Source organism: Cheilinus undulatus, linkage group 4, assembly GCF_018320785.1.
Source record: "Cheilinus undulatus linkage group 4, ASM1832078v1, whole genome shotgun sequence".
Classification (NCBI taxonomy): Eukaryota; Metazoa; Chordata; class Actinopteri; order Labriformes; family Labridae; genus Cheilinus; species Cheilinus undulatus.
Window position 1 is genome coordinate 35,150,833 of NC_054868.1, and position 18,670 is coordinate 35,169,502.

The window sequence follows — 18,670 nt, forward strand, 5'->3', positions numbered from 1 at the left end:
TCATCATGTAGCGTTGGATTTGTTTAATTACAATCAAACATTTGCTAATTTACTGGTTTCCTTCATTGTGCATTCGCGTTTTTGGCACCAAAACTTTTCAATTATGGCACAAATTTAAAACCACAGGGTGAATGTGGAACAAATCTTTATGAGCAATATCTTTACTGACATACATTTTTAAATAAATCTTAAAATGCAAATTGAGGTTGTTTTTCTTTGGAATTTTCTATTTTTTATACATTTTTATTTGCGTTTTAAATATTTGATTTTTTCTTTTTTTTTTTTTGATATTTTCATTGCAAAGTTGACTCTAGTCTCTGATTTGAGGCCTGGGAGTGAAAAATTAAATAATAAAAATGACAATAACTAATAAGTAATGTCTATGTGCTTTATTTTGATAAAGTGGTCTTCATGGAAAGAACGACAGTAATGAACACATTAAAATACACCATTACCATATAAACCACTCTACAATCACACACCATGCAATGGAAAATATATATATATATATTTTTTTTTTTTTTAACTATTTTTCTTTTATGTATTAATTTTCTCATTTTGATTTTACTTTAGATATAGTCCTGTGACCAAAGCATTAGAGAGCACATTAGTGCAATATAAACCAGTTATAAAGGAAATTTCCTTTTTTTTGGCACTATTCTCTCTGTATTATTATCATAACTGCTGCACAGTTAGTCAAACTGGCCTTATTTTTAGTGAATAATCTCAGTAAAAGGCTTTCCTTTATGGAAACATCCTGTTTATCCACTGAACACAATAGAACATAATACTCCTATGTTACAATGCAGAACAGAGCAATAAAATATAAATAATAAAAAAATCTTTCATGCTATAATGAAAAATCTCAAATATCTGCACCAGATGAACTGAAATAAACTACATGGCTGCAGAGATGAGGTCTGCACGACTGTGCAATGATTTAGTTGTAGACAGAAGATCACTTTAATCCTTTTATTTAAGAAATATGTGCAGTACTAATACAACCTATCTTGCAGTGAAACAGGCAAATCAATTCACATATTGTAGACTATATGTTAATGTGACCTCTAATGTGACCTCTGTTTACAGTTGGAGAAAATAGTGTTACAGATAGATTATCCAACTGCAGAAAAACTGGAGACATGTAAGTCATCTCCTCAGTGAAATCATGAAAATATGTCTATTATTTATCATTTTAGTGTCTGTAAATGTCACAAATCATAAACAAACATCCATCTGAGCCTAATTGGTAACTCTCTCTCTCTCTCTCTCTCTCTCTCTCTCTCTTTCTGTTGTCAGGCTCTGCGCTCTGACCCGTGGTGACCTCTGAGGGCCCCGGACACAATCCCCTGGCCTGGCGCGCCCCCCTCAGCCAGAAGTGCAGCAGTTCACACGGTCCCCACTCACGGTATTAGCTCTGCAGAGGCTTCACTGCAGGAACTGAGGCTGACGTTTTACTAATCGGAGTTTATAAACTAGAATGTAAAGTGTAAACATTACTGGATCAGAGAAGATTTTTATGGTGTAGAATCATTTTAACCCTTAAATCCTTGAATAATTACAGGCATATCTTGGGCCATTTACTAAAGAACTGAGCTATAAACACTTGTTTTTACTTTCTAAAGCTTGAAATGACAAGTACAGTGGTTAAAATGTTGCATTTGTTCCATAATATTAATACTTCACCTTGTTAGGAGGGGTTAGGTGCATTAAAGGTAACTTTATAGATAAGAGTAGGCATGTAGGGTAGACCTATAGGGCTGAGGCTATTTTCTGTAAAGTGAGAAACTGCGCCCTCCTGTGGTACTTTTAGGAGATCACAGTTTGTCCACAAGAAAGTATAAGGTACAGTATTGGAAAAGGCCTGCTTCAGCAGAGGTGGAAAAAGCACCAGACTATTGTACTCAAGTAAAAGAACAGTTACTTTGGTTAAAATGTGCTCGAGTAGAAGTAAAAGTACTGGTCTATAAATCTACTGATGTAAAAATATAAAGTAAGTCATTTAAAGTTGACTCAGAGTACTGAGCAGCTACTTTGATACCTGAGGGGCTTTCACTCTGAAATATGTTCTTCACTTTAGTGCCAGATTTAAATCTCCAACCAGGTTGTTTACTACTACTGGGTGTGACTTTGCTTAAAGTGAAATGCAACAGCAGTTTTAGGATTAAATGTGGAATCATTCTCTCACTATGTGAAACTGAACAAAAGTCAAACTTCTGGCCATTTTCCTTTTTTTTTTTTTAAATTCAGTACTTTATGCTTTTTAAAATATAATTAAGTTTGGTACATCACCCCAAAAAAGTACAAGTACGCAAAAGAGCTACCCAGTTACAGTAATTTAAGTAAATGCAATTATTTACTTTCCTGGTTGTTACAGGTGGTGGTGTTGTTTGAAGCCCCAAACAAAGACCAGCATGAGGCATGTCCCCAAACTTTATCACAGCCAGTGAACAACATATTTTGCAGCACTTCTTTGCATTTTACAAAGCAAGAGAAGTAAAAGACATGGCCAAATCTCATTTATAAATAGCCAAATACCTAACAGTACTTGCTGATCAGCTCTTAGAAAAGCATCAAGGCTCAAACTCAACATATATGAATAATTTAACATGTCAACAGGCCTGGTGAAACAAACACATAAATAAATTGCTAATGATTGGTTCAATTTCCATTTTTTCTGTCACAAATGCTTGATTTTGTTATTTACATATCATTTATTTATATGACTCAGACCACAGTCACATAAAGAGCAAACAGCACATATACGAATAACAAAAAAAACATACAGCATGTCTGAAATACTGTATTACTTAAATAATGGAAGATTATTCTTCAAAAAAAAAAATCATCAAGTTTGTAGATAACTTTTGGTTTCTCTGATTGCAACAACAAAATCAATGTGAACACAGAAGGACAGTTTAGAACATACTTCAGTACCTTTCCCTATAACTCTATATGCTTACATTTTTAAACTCAAAACATGGCAGTCATCACAGGAGGATTTTCATTACAGTGTGTACACGTCTTTTGGTTTCTATCCAGCTTTCCTCAGTGACCGTAGGGATCCTGGTTTTGTTCAGTCTAAAGTTACAGATTCCAAATTATTAATACTTTTCTATTTTGATATGTTGTTTAAATTCTACATTTAAACCACATGATGCCATACTTTTCAGCTCACTTTTGCAAAAAACTCATTTTTGAGCCTTTGTTCAACAGTCAGTTTAAGCCAGGTGTTAAACCGTTGTGTGATCCAAAGGTAAGACTGCTTAACCTGCAGGATCCATGGTGATACATAAACATCTTTATCATGCAGACTGAGCAGATACTTGAAACGTTGTTAGACTGAGTTTAGTTTCTTTTCCTCCCACCTGTCCCCCCCATTAACGAGTAGCCTAATTCTTTTTTTAACTCCAATACAGAGCTCCTCATATACCATGTTATGCATGTTGTCATTTTAACTTTCATGATGCATTTAGGAAAGTTAAGGTGCGATTTTTCCAGTAGAGCTATCTTTTCATAACCCCTAACTTCACAAACATACAGTGCTTGCCCTCTAACCACACAGTGATCCATCGGTTTATATTTCCACGTGTCTTTACAGATCTGAAGTGTAACTCGCTTGATATGAAGACATACTGGAGATCTTTCAGGGGGTTGGACTTTGCTGTTGGGGCCAGTGGTCCTTACAGGGGACTTTTAAAAAATCTAAATCTATTTTGATGCTATTTATTCACTTTTGGCATCATATTTACATTCAAAATACAAGTATTAATTGTGGAAATAATTATATTTGGATGTGACAGCTGCAGTACATCAGCCGAGGCCTTGTGGACCACGAGGCAGCTTTGTCATCTTTGCCTATTTTTTAAGATGTGTGATTATGGCAAACTGATGCTCCATTTTTGTTTCACATTTTAGAACATGTTAGTGTTGTTAGTTCTATAATATTAATGAAGATATAGAGCTTTAATCTGAAGACAACCAAAGCATATCTAACTGATGAAAATCTATTTAGTAACAACATGCCAGAAATAGATTCAGCACATAAGCGAAGAGATAAGTATCAGAATGATATTTGATGAAACAGATGAAACTTAAACAATAAGGCATATCTTGTTGAGTATGACTCACTCTTTTTAGATCAACTACTGAAAACATGATGATGGACAGCAGCCTACACTGAAGTTTAAGCTCTGGTCTCTGTCTACATGCAGATAAAACTTCCCCTCATACAGGCTTTTGATGTGTGGAGCTTTACAGCTAAATCTGCTGCTGTGATTTTAAACCAGGGTTTAAAAGACAGAGAAAAAACATACAGTGTTTCTGGTGAATTTTTACCAACATCAAAGATACAGAAGGGAACATAAGGAGGTCACTACTAAAAAAACCTAGAAAAATACAACTTCATTCAAACAAATGTAGCCTGCTGGTTTCTCTAAAAAGCTGTTCTTTTAAAACAGTAAAGGACTGTTAGGTATGATTCAGTGAAACATCTCATCTTTGGCCTAATCATGAAGTAAAATACTTTCTTACAAAATTAGCAAGCTTAAAGTCTTTATCACTGACAATAGTCCCAGTGTTTCATACTTATTTGATTCTTCAGTGAGGCAGTGCTAAGCCAGGATTTCAGGAAAAATAGGGTCATGATTTAAAGCCCTGAGGCCTATGAAGCCAGAAAGGCCATCCCAAAAACCCTGACCTATTTATTATTTTGATAAACCCTTTTTTAAATCACTTATTTTCACTAAAGTTCTGTTTGAAACCAACAACTGTTCATAAAGCCACCATAGCCGGCCAAAAGCCAAGTAAAGCAGCTGTCTGACTACTCAGTCTCAGTGATTTTCCATGATATGAGGAACAGATAGAGCTCTTTCTAGGAAACCTTACAGAGAATTGAAAAAAAGCCTCTTCTATGAAGAATAAAATTCAAAAGGAGAAATACAGAGTCCAAAATAGAACCAAATTCAAAGTTGCACCATAATGGACTTAAATCTGCATAAATCCTGTGATAGCCTTTATTTATAGGATTGAGATGTCAAAACTCCTGATCAACAGTAACATGAGGACCCACACTTCTTCAGATTTAAGCTAAAACCAAAAACAGGTTAAGCTGTTTGTCTATCCTCCCCATTTTATTCTGGCACTATAGTGCTTTATTCAGAGAAGCCTTTTACTAGACCTCTCTGATACTAATTTATTTCTTTGTATAACCCCAATTCCAAAAAAGCTGGGGCGCTGTGTAAAAGGCATATAAATCATGATACAATGATTTGCTCTCATAAACCTTAAACAGCATGTCAGATGTTGAAACTGAGACATTTTTACCAGTTCATGGAAAATATCAGCTCATTTTGATTTTGATGACAGCAATTCATCTAAAAAAAATAGGGACAGGGCAACAAAAGGCTGAAAAAGTAAGGGGTACTTGTGCGAAACAGCTGGAAGAGAGTTTTTGCCTCTAATTACATTAATTGGCAACATGGCTGGGTATAACAGTGCATTTTAGAGAGGCAGAGTATTTCAGAAGTAGAGATGGGCAGCTGGGTCTAAGAATTGTTGATAATTTCATAAAAATGTTCCTCAACGGAAAGTTGCAAAGACTTTGACTATCCAACCTTCTACAGAACATAACATCATCATCTGGAGAAATCTCTGTGCAAGGGACAAGGCTGAAGGACAATATTGGATGTTTGTGATCCTCAGGCCCTCAGGCGGCATTAAAACAGACATGATTCTCTACTGGAAATCACTGCACAAACTCAGGAACACTTCCAGAAACCACTGACTGTCAACACAGTTCGCCATGCCATTCATAAATTGCTGGCGTTGGGCCAAAACTTGTTAACTCCAAAATCACCACTTTTCAGGGGATTTAAAAAAAGCACTGTATTTTTCAGTTCATTTTAACACTAAATGGTCATAGCAAGTTTCTTTTTGACAATTTATATTGCTTTAAAATGTTTATGAAAAAAATCAAAATTGTGAAAAATGGAGATTCAAGGTTTTTGCCCGACGCCTGTTATATGTAAAACAATCCAGAAATGCCACCATCCTCTCTGGGCCAATGCTCATTTAAGATGGACTGAGGCAAAGTGGAAAACTGTTCTGTGTTCTGAAAATCTTTTTTGAAACGGCAGACATGGTGTCTTGCAGACTAAAGAGGAGAGGGGACATCCAGCTTGTTATCAGAGCACAGTTTAAAAGCCTCCATTTCTGATGGTATGGGGTTGAATTAGTGCCTATAGCGTGGGCAGCTTACACATCTGGAAAACACTATAAATGCTGAAAAGTTAAGAGGGGTTTCAGAGCAACTTATGCTCCCATCCAGATTTGCCTCTTTCAGGGAAGGCCTCTCATATTTCAGTAAGACAATGCTAAACCACATACCACATCTGTCACAACAGCATGGCTTCACAGTAGAAGAGTTTGGGTGCCTGCAGTCCAGACCTTTCATCAACAGAAAACATTTGGTGCATTATAAACCAGGCATAGAAGACCCAGGACAGCTAGAGTCCTACATCAGAAATATGGCCCTGTCCTAACTTTTTTTGACATATTTTGCTGCCATCAAATTCAAAATGAGCGAATACTTTTCATTAAATGGTAAATGTCTCAGTTTCAACATCTGATATGTTGTTAATGTTCTACTGTGTATGGGTTGATGGGATTAAAGATTACTGCATTCTGGTTTTATTTAAGTTTTACACAGTTCCACAGCTTTTATGGAATTAGGCTTGTATGATCAAAATGATGAATTAGAGTTAAACTCCTTCAAGAGTTTTTATTGTGTTGCTGGTTTCTTGGTTCATTTTTTTCTGTTGAGTGGACTGCTGGTCTCTGTCTTCACTGCAGCTTGAATCAGTGATCATTTTTACATGAAACTGACTAGAAATCAGGGATGTGTCACATGTATAAATGTGACTGGAGGCTAGTAACCATTTATTTACAGTATATATAATGGTAAATATTATAAACCCATCAGTCTAAACTGTAAAACATTGTGTGAGAGCACTAAAGGTATGAAAAAGAGAAGATAAAATAGTTGAGAAATTACTAATCCTCAAGACTTGAGGCAAAACTCTCTTTGCTGAAGCAGTGATATTAGTAACTAATGCTCTTAAATACATGTACAGCTGGATATACATATTTTTCTTGATCTTTGATTTTTTTAAACATCTCACAGCACATCTGATCTGTCACCTGATCATTTAGAGAAGCCTGACCAAGCTGCCACATGCTCACCATATCAAAATGCACATTTTAACAGCAGAAATAAACAGGCTGATCTGGGTCAAAAATAGGCTAATTCATGTTTTTATGAGCACACACTGTACAGGGGGATGATTCTTTCCCAGTCCAAGTGAAAGCAGTGTTTTATTTTGTCTAAAAAAGTATCCTATTTTCTTCTTACAATCAAATGAACTTTTGATGTTGAGCATGTACGTATATAAAGGCTGCTTTGGCAGGGTGAAGTTAATCACCCTGTTTAAAGTCCTTGCAGAAGTTTCAGACAAATAATATAAAAGTAGTCAACCTTGTGGGTTGTAGATCAAGAAGACCCATAAGAATTAATGTTAGTTTGTGACATAACTAGTTAAAACTGCTCTTTAACCGCCTTGTCTTTGAACAGATATTAGTTTTTACTAAAAATGATGTCCACAAATTTCCTGAAGTTCCCATTTCTTTAGAAAATCCACCACTGGACTGGTTTAAGAACTAATGTTTTGGCCTTGTGTCGGCCAGTTGTTGGGGGTCCTCAGTCAGTAAGAAATGGTGTCTGGCATTGAGAGAGGTATGGTGGTGTCATTTTTCTTGTTATTTTGATGAAACATCATCATACTTGTTCAGGCCAAGCTTGAAAAAAAATCAACTAAACATTCTGAATTTCTTGGAAATTTTCTTTTCTCAAATCCAAATAAATTCCCTAAAATTTCCAAAAAAAAAAACCACCCGAAATGTTTGTGCAAATACTTTATTCTAAAGCCTAAAAATCCCCCAAAATTCCTTGTAATTTCCTGAACATTTTCCATTAAATTCCCCATTATTTCAAGCAAATACCTCCTAAAAGTTTAAATGGAATTCTCAGAAATTTACAAATGCATTTCCTATTTCCATGAAAATGAGCGATAATCCCCCCCAAACATCTAAATTCAAAGAAATTTTCACAAAAATTCTTGAAAATTTCAAAGGACACCGCCAAAATTCATTTTTGTATTCACAATATATATTTTGTTTAGTAAATACATTTCCCAAGTTTCCAAGAAATACCTGGAAAATTAAAAAAAAATTTGCCCCCTCCCAAAAAAAATTCTAGTCAAATTCCCAGAATTACAAATATGTTTCAAAAAATTAATAATGCTGGGAAATTTTCAGCCAAACATCAAAACAATTTCCCCAAATTCCCATAAAAATGCCCATGATTTGAAGTTAATTTCCTCAAAACTTTTAGTGACACGTTCCAAAATGTACAAACATACCCACATTTCCATGTAAATGTGGAAAAGGGTACAAGCAAAATCCCCCCATAATCCAAAGAAATTCCCTAAAATTTGCAAACAAATTCCTAAAAGTTTCAAATTAAATTCTCCCAACATTTCAAGCAAATTCCTTTTACCTAATGAAACATTCTGGACAATAATCTTAAAAATTCCACGAACAGAAATTATAACTATGTCATAGAAAAGCCAAACGTGATGTCCTCATATTGTGTGCGCATGCAGGGTCTCAGGAGGTTACACTAGAGAGGCAATACCACAATACAGAAGTACTTCATTCAGGCTTAATGCTCTTTATCCATTTTCTTTTTCAATCAAAGACAAAGTAGTAAAAAAATGAAGTATATTTCACCTGCAGCTTTTAGAATTGAAAGAAAAACTTATACAGATGGCCTGTTTCAGAATGTTGCATTAATTATTGATGCATTCATATGTTCATCACTTTGGAGTAACGACTCGAAAAGTTGACCTAATTTCCCTGTTTCATTCACTTGGTTTCATACAAATTCCTGTTTATCTTATCAGCATTATTTATTTGAGTACAACACAGCATTTGCTTCTGAAGTGTTGCAGTAAGTGGAAAGTACCTTAACATTAGGCCACACTTAAATACAGTACTTGAGTCGTGTAATTTTCCACGTCTAAATATACTCCGGTGCAGTGGTTTCCAAATGGTGTGGCAATGCGCACCACAAGCCTACAACTACAGCTTCAACAAAAGAAAATGTAATTACCGAAGCTATTTAGCATCAATATGAATATGAGATTTGGGCTTGATATTAGTTGTGCTTTGTTTTAATCAAACTGAAGGTCCTGGTCCACACTTATTTCCAGGGAGTGGTGAGGGGGTCATGGAAACTTGGAGCAAAGAGGAAGGCAAAATGAAACAAAAATAGTCATCAACTAATAGCAGTTTTTGTGACTATGACTTTTTGGTATACAGTCATGATCATAAGTTTTAGGTATGCAGGCCACTAAGAATTCATCACAGGGCCGATGTGCCACAACCTGGGGGGGCTGGAGAGTGGAGGAGGGCAGCCAGAGTCAAGCTCAACAAATGTCAACACACATCTGTCACTGTGTGGCAGACAAGGTCAAGCTCAATGGCATTTCTTTTGTGCAGGCCTTATGCCAGCGGTTTCAGGCCCTTGGAACATCCACAGCATGACCAGGGCCTCATGGAAACCCCAAAACCTGCCCAGTTGGGCCATGCTTACTTGCCACATCCACCCATTACTCTGTCCTGAGGGTGTGGGCTTTGTTATTTTTTCAAAAGATTATTTTCCAATGCCCTTGAAGATATGCAAGGATATCCAGAGCACAACTGGGGTTGTGTCTATCCTCTTTCTCGCCTGATGGTCCCCTCAGGCGGCTTACTAGTCATGTCTACGCCTTACTTCAGCTTCAATATTTGGCCTGACCATGCCTTAAAATTCTGCACAGTACTGTATGTACTTTTAGATGTTATTTATCCCTGCAAATTGTAGCCTATTCCAAACCTTACACAGCCAATCAGAATCAAGCTGCTGCTGAGTTTTACTGCTATGTCAGATATACCACTGAAAACTTGCTGCATCCTCTTAGAATGGGGGAAAAATTATAAAGAAAAAGACAACTTGGTGAGTGGACTGAACTTGACTCACCTGTAAAGGAGCTTAAACCACAATATCACATCTAAACTATCTGACATGAGTCTGCATGCATACAGAAAGTTTACTTCACTGAATAACAATAGCAATCAATCCATTACAAAGAAGCATGAACAAGTAACAAGATAAGGAATGTATAATATAAGGAAATGAATTTAGACGTGGTTAAATTTTTGTTTGTGTGATCCTTGTGTACAAAGTACCTATAAAATTTAGTGTGAGAAGGAACCTAATGTAATATGAGGCTTCTTCATGTATTCTGTATGTAATATGTGCAGCCTCAATTGACATCACGGATTATCCAATTACAGCACGCCTTACAAACATTAGGCAAAGCAACATGTGTGCCTGCCTCTGATTGGCTGAGAGCGGCAGCAGCTGAACAAAGCGTAGTCCGCTGCTGCTGCTGGTTCAAGAAACAGGTCCAAATCTCCAGGTCTGCCGCTGTACACAGGTTAGTGGAAACACACTCATGATCTACCACACGTATGAAACGTCGACTATCATCTGTTAATTATTTATTCAGAGGTGTGTTTAAAACGTTCTGCGTGAACGAACCCCCAGAACTAGGAGCTGCTCTTCTCTTTTTGTTGCCTTTAAATAGACCTGAGTCCAGCCACGTTTATGTCTTTTCTCGACATTACATCTTCATTTCCGTTTATCTGCTTATGTGCACATCGACTGTGTGTTCATTCTGCTAACTGGGCATCGTGTTCACCCCTGTTATCCGTATATTTTTTCGGATGAAATGATTATGTGTGTCGTGTTTGTATGAGAGTGATCCTCAGAGATAAAGATACGGACACGTAGCAACAGGGCTGATTGGTGTATGAGATTTTACTTTGTTTAGAAACATTTTGGTCTCATTTAATCCCCGCCTCACCTACTTTCCGTGTAGCTGGTCTGCATTCTGATTGTTTGTTAGTAAAATGAGATTATAACGAGTGGAAAAGAGGAACAATGCAACCATTATCAAGCGCATGTCATGGCATCCGCGCCATACCAACTTGTTTCAGGATGTGCGTCTGACCCGTTAACCTCAAACTAGGAGGTTACTAGGAGACCATGCACGAGCTTTTTTCACGATTTAGCCCCCGCCATTCATCGGAGAGTTTCATTCATTTCCATACCGCGTGAGGTTATTGTAGCATAATGGCACTTGGTTGAGTTGTTTATTACTTCATAACGAAAATGAAGTTTGGAAGTTGGGCAACGTCATCACGCTAGGTACGTTATCATTGTTAGTTAGGGCTTCCAATTTATGAGGGGCTATTGTTAGATAAGATTTTAGTATATGAAAATAACACATTTTTCTCCAGATGTTATGTTATCTGAAGTCAAGCTAAATCTAAAGTGTCCAAGTTTCCCCTCCTGCCACAGTACTGTCTGTTTGACTACTGGCCAAAATTGGCCTACAGTTTTAATCAAACAATGGTTAATTCATTCTTCTTCTACAAACTACAAATGGCCAATATATTTTAAACTATCCACTTAAACAACAAATGGTATTCGCATGTTTAAACCTTTAGCAATGAAGACATGATTTCATTGTTAGCCAGCTGGCAACAGCATAATACACTATTTTGACTTTGGATAAGGTGACCAGATTTCTTAAGTGGAAACTGGAGATATTTCCAGTTTAGCAGATGAGAACAAGTAAATACTGTCATGATGATATACAACTTAGGGGCACTCATAGTTTCATGTATTTTGCCAAAAAAAAAAAAATCTGGGTGTTTGGGTTTGAGATATAGCACTGTTGTAGCCGGAAATGACAATATCTCAGTTTACAATTTCCAAGTCACCTTCCTTTAATAGCTTTTCGATCAGGATAAAGGTGCAGAAAAACTGCACAGAGCGTCAGTAAACAAAAATGCCAACCCTAAATAGCCAAGATGCCGTCTCTCACAGGATTTGTAGCCACATGTGGACCAGTGTGTCTTTCATAGGGCATTTGCCCTGAAATTTTTATTATTTACAAATTATAGACAATCTCGATACTCACTAAAAGGACATCCTCTGTGATTCTTGAAAATTGCCAGAGGTGCTAAAGTAATCCTAATCCCGTGTAAACAAATTTAGGATTTGATCTGGATTATTATTCTGGATCCAGGAATTTTCATATAGCTTTATTTTATTATTTAAACAATAAGCTGCCTTGACCCCATGTCAAGTTATTGCTCATGAAAACCAAATATTTCCTGCGATTGCAGCTTCCCAGTTAAAGCTTTAAGTTTGCAAAATGCAAGTTGACTTTTATTTTAAAGGAAACTGACTACTTACAGGAAATGGCTGTGTTTAAGCATTAGTACTTGACCGCCTTGGGTCCAGGCTAGGGACAAAACAGCAAACATTTTCTAGTGTTTTTGCCAGTGGATCAGATTGGAATATGTCAAGGGAAGTTTTCTTCAGTCTTTAGTGAAATAAGAAGAAGCTGTAAGCCTGCACAACCACAAGCAGAGCTGCAGCTTCCTCTAAACTGAGATTTTTTTAGGGATCCACAGAAAAAATTGGAGATATTGACAGGGATGTCTGGTCATCCATCTTTGGATATCAGTCCACTTTAACTTCTTCATATCATCTCTCATATTAGTATTGTGTGATGTCTGTCTATTCAGACAGACATCACACTGCCAAAACTAGATTCCCTCATAATATTAGTGGTATCAAAGGGAGCATGCTAACAAATGATGTGTCTTTGCTGTTTTCTTGTTACACTTAAGAGAACCATTGAACTTGCTAAACTAAACTAGACTGCTTTGAATAAAAAAGTTAACTCTACATGATGACAAACTTACCGACAACTCTAGACACGCAAGCATTTTCAGATTTTAGGTCGGCTGTCTGTTATTGGAAGCAGTCACTTCTGTTTGTTTTTGGTGACGACATCCATGAATGAAAAAATGAGTGGGAGTTGTGTGACCGAGGTGTATATTTATGCTGAATAACGGTTCTTTTACAGACAGGTCATTTAAGTTCAGCGGCATGTTTGGCACTGAAGTCTGCGTCTTTATGGTAACCTTCCTCTGGCAGGAATGTGAGGAATGCAGTTTGATCTGGTGTTTGTCTTTTTCCTCCCTGTTACCCAGATTTTTAAAAACACTATAATGTCCCTAAAGTCATACTGAAGAGTTACATGGATAGTTACACCACAGGCATGGGATGATACTGAAGCACCCACACTGACCCAGTCCTATAATATTTTGCACTTAAGCACAGAAGGAGTTTTTGTTATAGCAAACAGAAAAGACAAACAGTGTGGTTTAGTGAAGCAGGAGCCATCACGAAAGAATACCACTATCTGATGATCTCCCTGTTTGGGGTTCGTTTGCATGCAAGGGAAGCTAAGGGCTGTGTTAGAAAAGTGTTTACAAAACAGTTAAGAGTGTCTTATAGGTGGGGCCTTAAAGGGAGGAATTTCAGCTCAGGGCAAGTTCTGTCAAAAGTTATGACACCAACTTTTCATGAGGTCATTAAGTGACTAAATTGAATGTAAAGGAAGCATGAAAAAACAGTTTATCTGGGAGAACAAAGCGGCCTCTAAATGGGGTTTAAGCCAGTTATTGAAGGAATGTATGATGAGAGAGGGTTTTCCTATGTAGATATTGAGGTAATCTTAAAGCCCCTGTGAAGTGAAATCAGAAATTTGTGTCTAAACACTAGATATGTTGGCATAATATTGGTGTAAAAATATGAAAACACTGATATCTATGTGTGACTGAATTTTTGATTTAGACTGTTAAAAAGTTGTTCACCTTTTTCATGTCTTGGTTCAATTTGAGCAGGGCAAATATATGAGCCCATGACGTCACCAGTCTTAATAGGGAATTACCTTGCCACACCCCTTATGCTACAATGATATAAAATCACTGAGCAGTTCCTCTCAGTACAGTCTGTTATTAGCTGATGTAACTGCCTTCATTGGAAATTAAAAGCCGGAGGCATGCTATGTTTTGGTTCATTGTTCAGGTCATTAACAGCGTCACAACAGAGAGATTTGTACCAGAAAACAGTAAATTTAGTCCCCACCTTCTGTCTCTGCTCTGACACAGAGCAAGACAGCTGGGCTCAGATCAGAAGCATTTTTTTTAAATGTGAGAAGATCGTATTTCTCGTGAGTGGGTGTGGCTTCAACTCATTCAGCAGATTTTACTTGCTCATTTCTCATGGTTTAGCTTAATTTTTTATAAACTTAGAGATATTTTCCCAACTAAAATTTTGCCTGTTTGTTCATAACACAGTGGACATTCATACAACAAATCTAAAATACAGATTTGAAAAAAAATATATATGCGGCTATACGGTGACTTTAAAGCTCCTATGAGGATTTTTTTCTTTGATTTAGGCAACCTTTGTGGACAAATCACTTGTCCTAGCTCTTGTCTATTTGCTGATTTTTTTCCTGTGTTTTTCAACTGTAATCTCATTCTGATTTGTTTTAACAGTTAAATATGCCTCATTGAGAATCATACTTATGGAAAATATAAAATACATAGACATGCAAAAAGTGGTTTCATCAGCGTGCAGCTAAGCACTTTGTTGAACTGACTACGCTGCAGCAGCTGCAGCAGACGCCATTAAAGGATCACCTTGTGGAAATAGTCAGTTTTGTGGCTGACAATCTTGTTTGCTTTGTTGCTCATAAAACAAACATTGGCATTAATTTCAGTCTGTTAGATAACCAGGAAAAAGCCCTCATTAACCAACTAACTTCAGAGTATGATGTGATAAAATAACCTGCTGTACGTCAGTCATCTTTTGTGCCTTCTTATCCCAGTTAATGAGCAAGAAAAACATTTAAATACTGGCTTTAAAGTATAAGAAAGTAAATCTTTATCTCCTGGAGGAGAAATTAGTCTTTTGCTTACTGCCACAAAATGAATCAAAACTGTTTATCTATCATCAAATGATTCTGAAAGTCACCAGTATCCCCAGACTGCATGACTTGTGTTGGACATTTTAAAAATGACCATGTGTTCTCCTTGACCTACATCTGGGAGGTTACTGATGAGGTGTTGGTGGCCGTTGAAGAGTACATGACCTTTGTTCCACTTCACAAATCCCCATCCTCCACCCTCCCTGCCCATGTGCGTTTCTCAACTGAGTGACCATGTGACTGTGGGTGTGCAATTTCATCAGGAGGGGTCAGGACCTGTGGATTGGAGCGTGGTGTTCTTGTGCAAGGTCAGTCTTTGTGTCCTAAAACCAGGGGTGTCTGACTGGAGGAAGGTGCACAGAGGTTTGGTAGATGTAAGACACCACACTGAAGACAAGTGAGCATAAAAGGCCCTGTATGAGTGGTACAGGGACAAACAGCTATAAGCTTATATTTCATTGACTTGTTGCAGCGTGTCATTCAGCACACATACATTAAGAGAGTGTAGGTTGTCACTTCCTGTTCACGCTACAACTTGCTTTCAGGGCGTAACTCAGCCACCACTCTAATCAAGAAAACAGCCTAAGAGAAGCTTTGGTGTGTTATCTTTGTGAACCTTTATAATATTGGTTTAACATGATAATACATGGACTCATCCTTCCACAGAGATTATTTTACTGCAGGGGGCTGGACTTTATCTAAAACTACTGAATTATTAATGATATATTTGCAGTTGTACTGATGGAACAACAAGATTCAATAAGCCAATGAAACATCATTTTCAGATGTCAGTGTGAGTATTAATGCTGAACAACTGTTTATGCTCATACTTCACTTCATATCAGAAGTTCAGCAAGTTCCCCAGTACACACAGGAAGAGGTTAAAAGTTTAGACTACAGCAGCCTGTCATGTTGTAATATGTCTGTGTTTTTTTACCCTTGTGAAGACATTTCATCAGAGTTGTCTAGTGTGGTTTCTGATATAAAAAAATTGTCTCATCCTTCCTTTTTTCCCTAAACTATACTGGAGTGATAAAGGTTTACTGTCATATTCTAAAGAAACTTTTTCACTTCACAACAAGAAGTTTTATTGATGGAAATATGGGATTTGTGTGTGTGAATACCAGATGATTCAGTTCACAGGAATCTTGTTATGTGTTGTCAGGCCTGCCCACAGAATTGACTGGGCCCCTGACAAACCCAGAGATGAGACCCTCTCCAGTTGGGATTCACTGATTATATCAATGCATGTATGTTGGATCATTAGTGCCAGTGTCCTGGCTAGCAGTTCTGGCCATTCTAAAAGTATCTGAACATTTTTGCAGTGTTTTTTTGACACTTTCAACTAAATTTTGCCAGTTTTTAACCACCTTTCACCATATCCACCCTTTTTCTAGTCTTTTGACCCACTTTTATCAATTTTATAAAAATCCCTTTTCACCACAGTTTCTGCACATTTTTGCCCCTATTGCCACTTTTAACTCATTCCTGTCACATTTTAACATCTTTTACTGCTTTAGCCAGCCATTTTTGCAACTTTTGCCAACTTTTTGCCACTTTCTGCCTCTTGACCCTGCTTTTTTGGCCACTTGTAACCCAATCCTGCTACTTTTTTTTTTCTAGATTTATTTTTGGCCCTTTTCATGCCTTTATTTGATAGAGTTAGGACAGTGGATAGACTTGGAACAAGGAAGAAAGTGAGGAGAGACATGCGGTAGAGGGCCACAGGACGGATTCGAACATGGGTAGCGCCTTAAACCACTCGACCATCTGCGCTACTGAATCTTGCTACTGTTTAACCACTTTTCACAATTTTCCAACCTTTTTGGCCTTCTAGTAACCTATTTTGCAACTTCTATCCATTTTTTTGCTTCTTTTTAACACCTTTTTACCACTATTTCTGCCCATTTTGCCCTGGGCCGCTCGCGTACATGGTGTGCACCTTAACCACTTGACTACCGGTGTGCCCCACCTATTGCCAGTTTTTACTAATTTCTGACACTTCTTAACCACATTTGCTACTTCATCTGTCCATTTTTGCAACTTTTGGACCCATGTTTGCCACCTTTTTGTTTTTTGCCAATTTTTGACTCTTGAACTCATTTTGCCACTCTTAACCAATTGTGACTAATTTTGAACCATTTGTTACCATTTTCCACCCTTTTTGTCCTTTTTTGAATTCTGGTATCCCATGTTTGCCACATTATCCAATTTTGTGCTTTTTTTTTAACTCTTTTTAACACTGCTTATGCTAACATTTTCTCCTATTGCCACTTTTACTAACTTCTGCCACTTTTTCTGGGTGAAAAGCTGTTGTTTGCATTCACACATGCAGCTCACTCTGGTGAATTCAGGATTTTTTCAGGATTTTTTTCTAAGTGTAAACACTTTGCCAAGAAGTTAATGTTTACTCAGGTTTGTTTGTTTGTTAGTAATTATTGTAAAAGTGAAATGTATTGATTTTCATAAGAGTAATTCATGTGTTTTAGACTCTCAGAATGGACAGCTTTGATTGATTTTTCCCTGTATTTACATGGTTAGGCCTGTCCAGTTGGAATGCCAGTTAAAAAGATAAACTTCTCCCATTTTTCAAATTGTGCCATGTCAAATAGAGGAAGACTGAAAGCTTCTTTCTTCTAATCAAAATGGAGACATTTTGTCATTTAAAATGACAGATGTTTGGTACATTAAACAAGGTAAAATAGACCGTTTGCTCTAAGACAGTGGTTCCCAAAGTGGGGGTCGCGAGACAGTCAAGAAAGATTGTTGAAATAAGTTCATTTAAAATAAAAACGTATTTATCAAGTGTGTCAGTTAGAGTTATAAAAACCTAAAATGCAAGTTTTGTGCATGATGCTTTGTGCAGCATTGTGCACTTTTTCCCCCTCAAAGAAGGGTGCGGGTCCCTGATTTCTGACACAGTTATTTTGGGGGTGACAGGCTTAAAAGTTTGGGAACCCCTCCTCTAAGAGACAGTTTCATACATTTTATATGTATGACACTAATAGCATATTTTGCCAGTTATAGGCCCTTGTTACACCTCATCTGCACTGTGTAATGCAGGTCAGATGTTGAGGTAAAGTCATTCCAGCTTGACGGAGATGTGTAATGGGGAAACAAGCTGATGCTGATTAACAGTTTAGAGCTCCAATTTGTCCTTAACAAATGTGAAACAGAATTCAACTGTTCTAATGTTGAAGCACTACTCAGCCGCAAAGTGACGACACAAGTATCCGGACTAATCTAAAAGCTGTTTGCGCCTGACACCAAACATGAAAACATCATGTCAGATTAGTTTAGCAGCTCAGAGAAGGCTGCCACTGAGATTGAAGCGGACTATCTTGTCAAAATAAGATTAAGTGGGCGCACTGGTAGTCGAGTGGTTAAGGCGCATGCCATATACACAGGCGACCCAGGTTCAAATCTGGCCTGTGGCACTATTTCCTGCATGTCTCTCCCCGCTCTCTCCCCTGTTTCCAACTCTATCCACTGTCCTATCAAATAAAGGCCAAAAATAAATCTTAAAAAAAAAAAATAAGATTAAGTGGTGTTTGTTTAAAGTCTCCATGTGTTAATCCTTGAGTGATAAGGTGGTTATAACGAGGTTAAACCATTTGACCTGTGGCTAAGAATCAGAGCTGAGCATGCTG

General features: G+C 37.3%; 1 protein-coding gene across 1 annotated transcript in view; it reads left to right on the forward strand.

Annotated features, from left to right (window-relative positions):
* The first annotated feature begins 10,517 nt into the window (after positions 1-10,517).
* acsl1a (acyl-CoA synthetase long chain family member 1a) overlaps positions 10,518-18,670 on the forward strand; it is a 32,725-nt gene continuing 24,572 nt past the window's right edge. The window contains exon 1 of the mRNA XM_041785312.1: positions 10,518-10,598. The gene's annotated coding sequence lies outside the window, so the exon portion shown is untranslated. The remainder of the gene's footprint in view (positions 10,599-18,670) is intronic.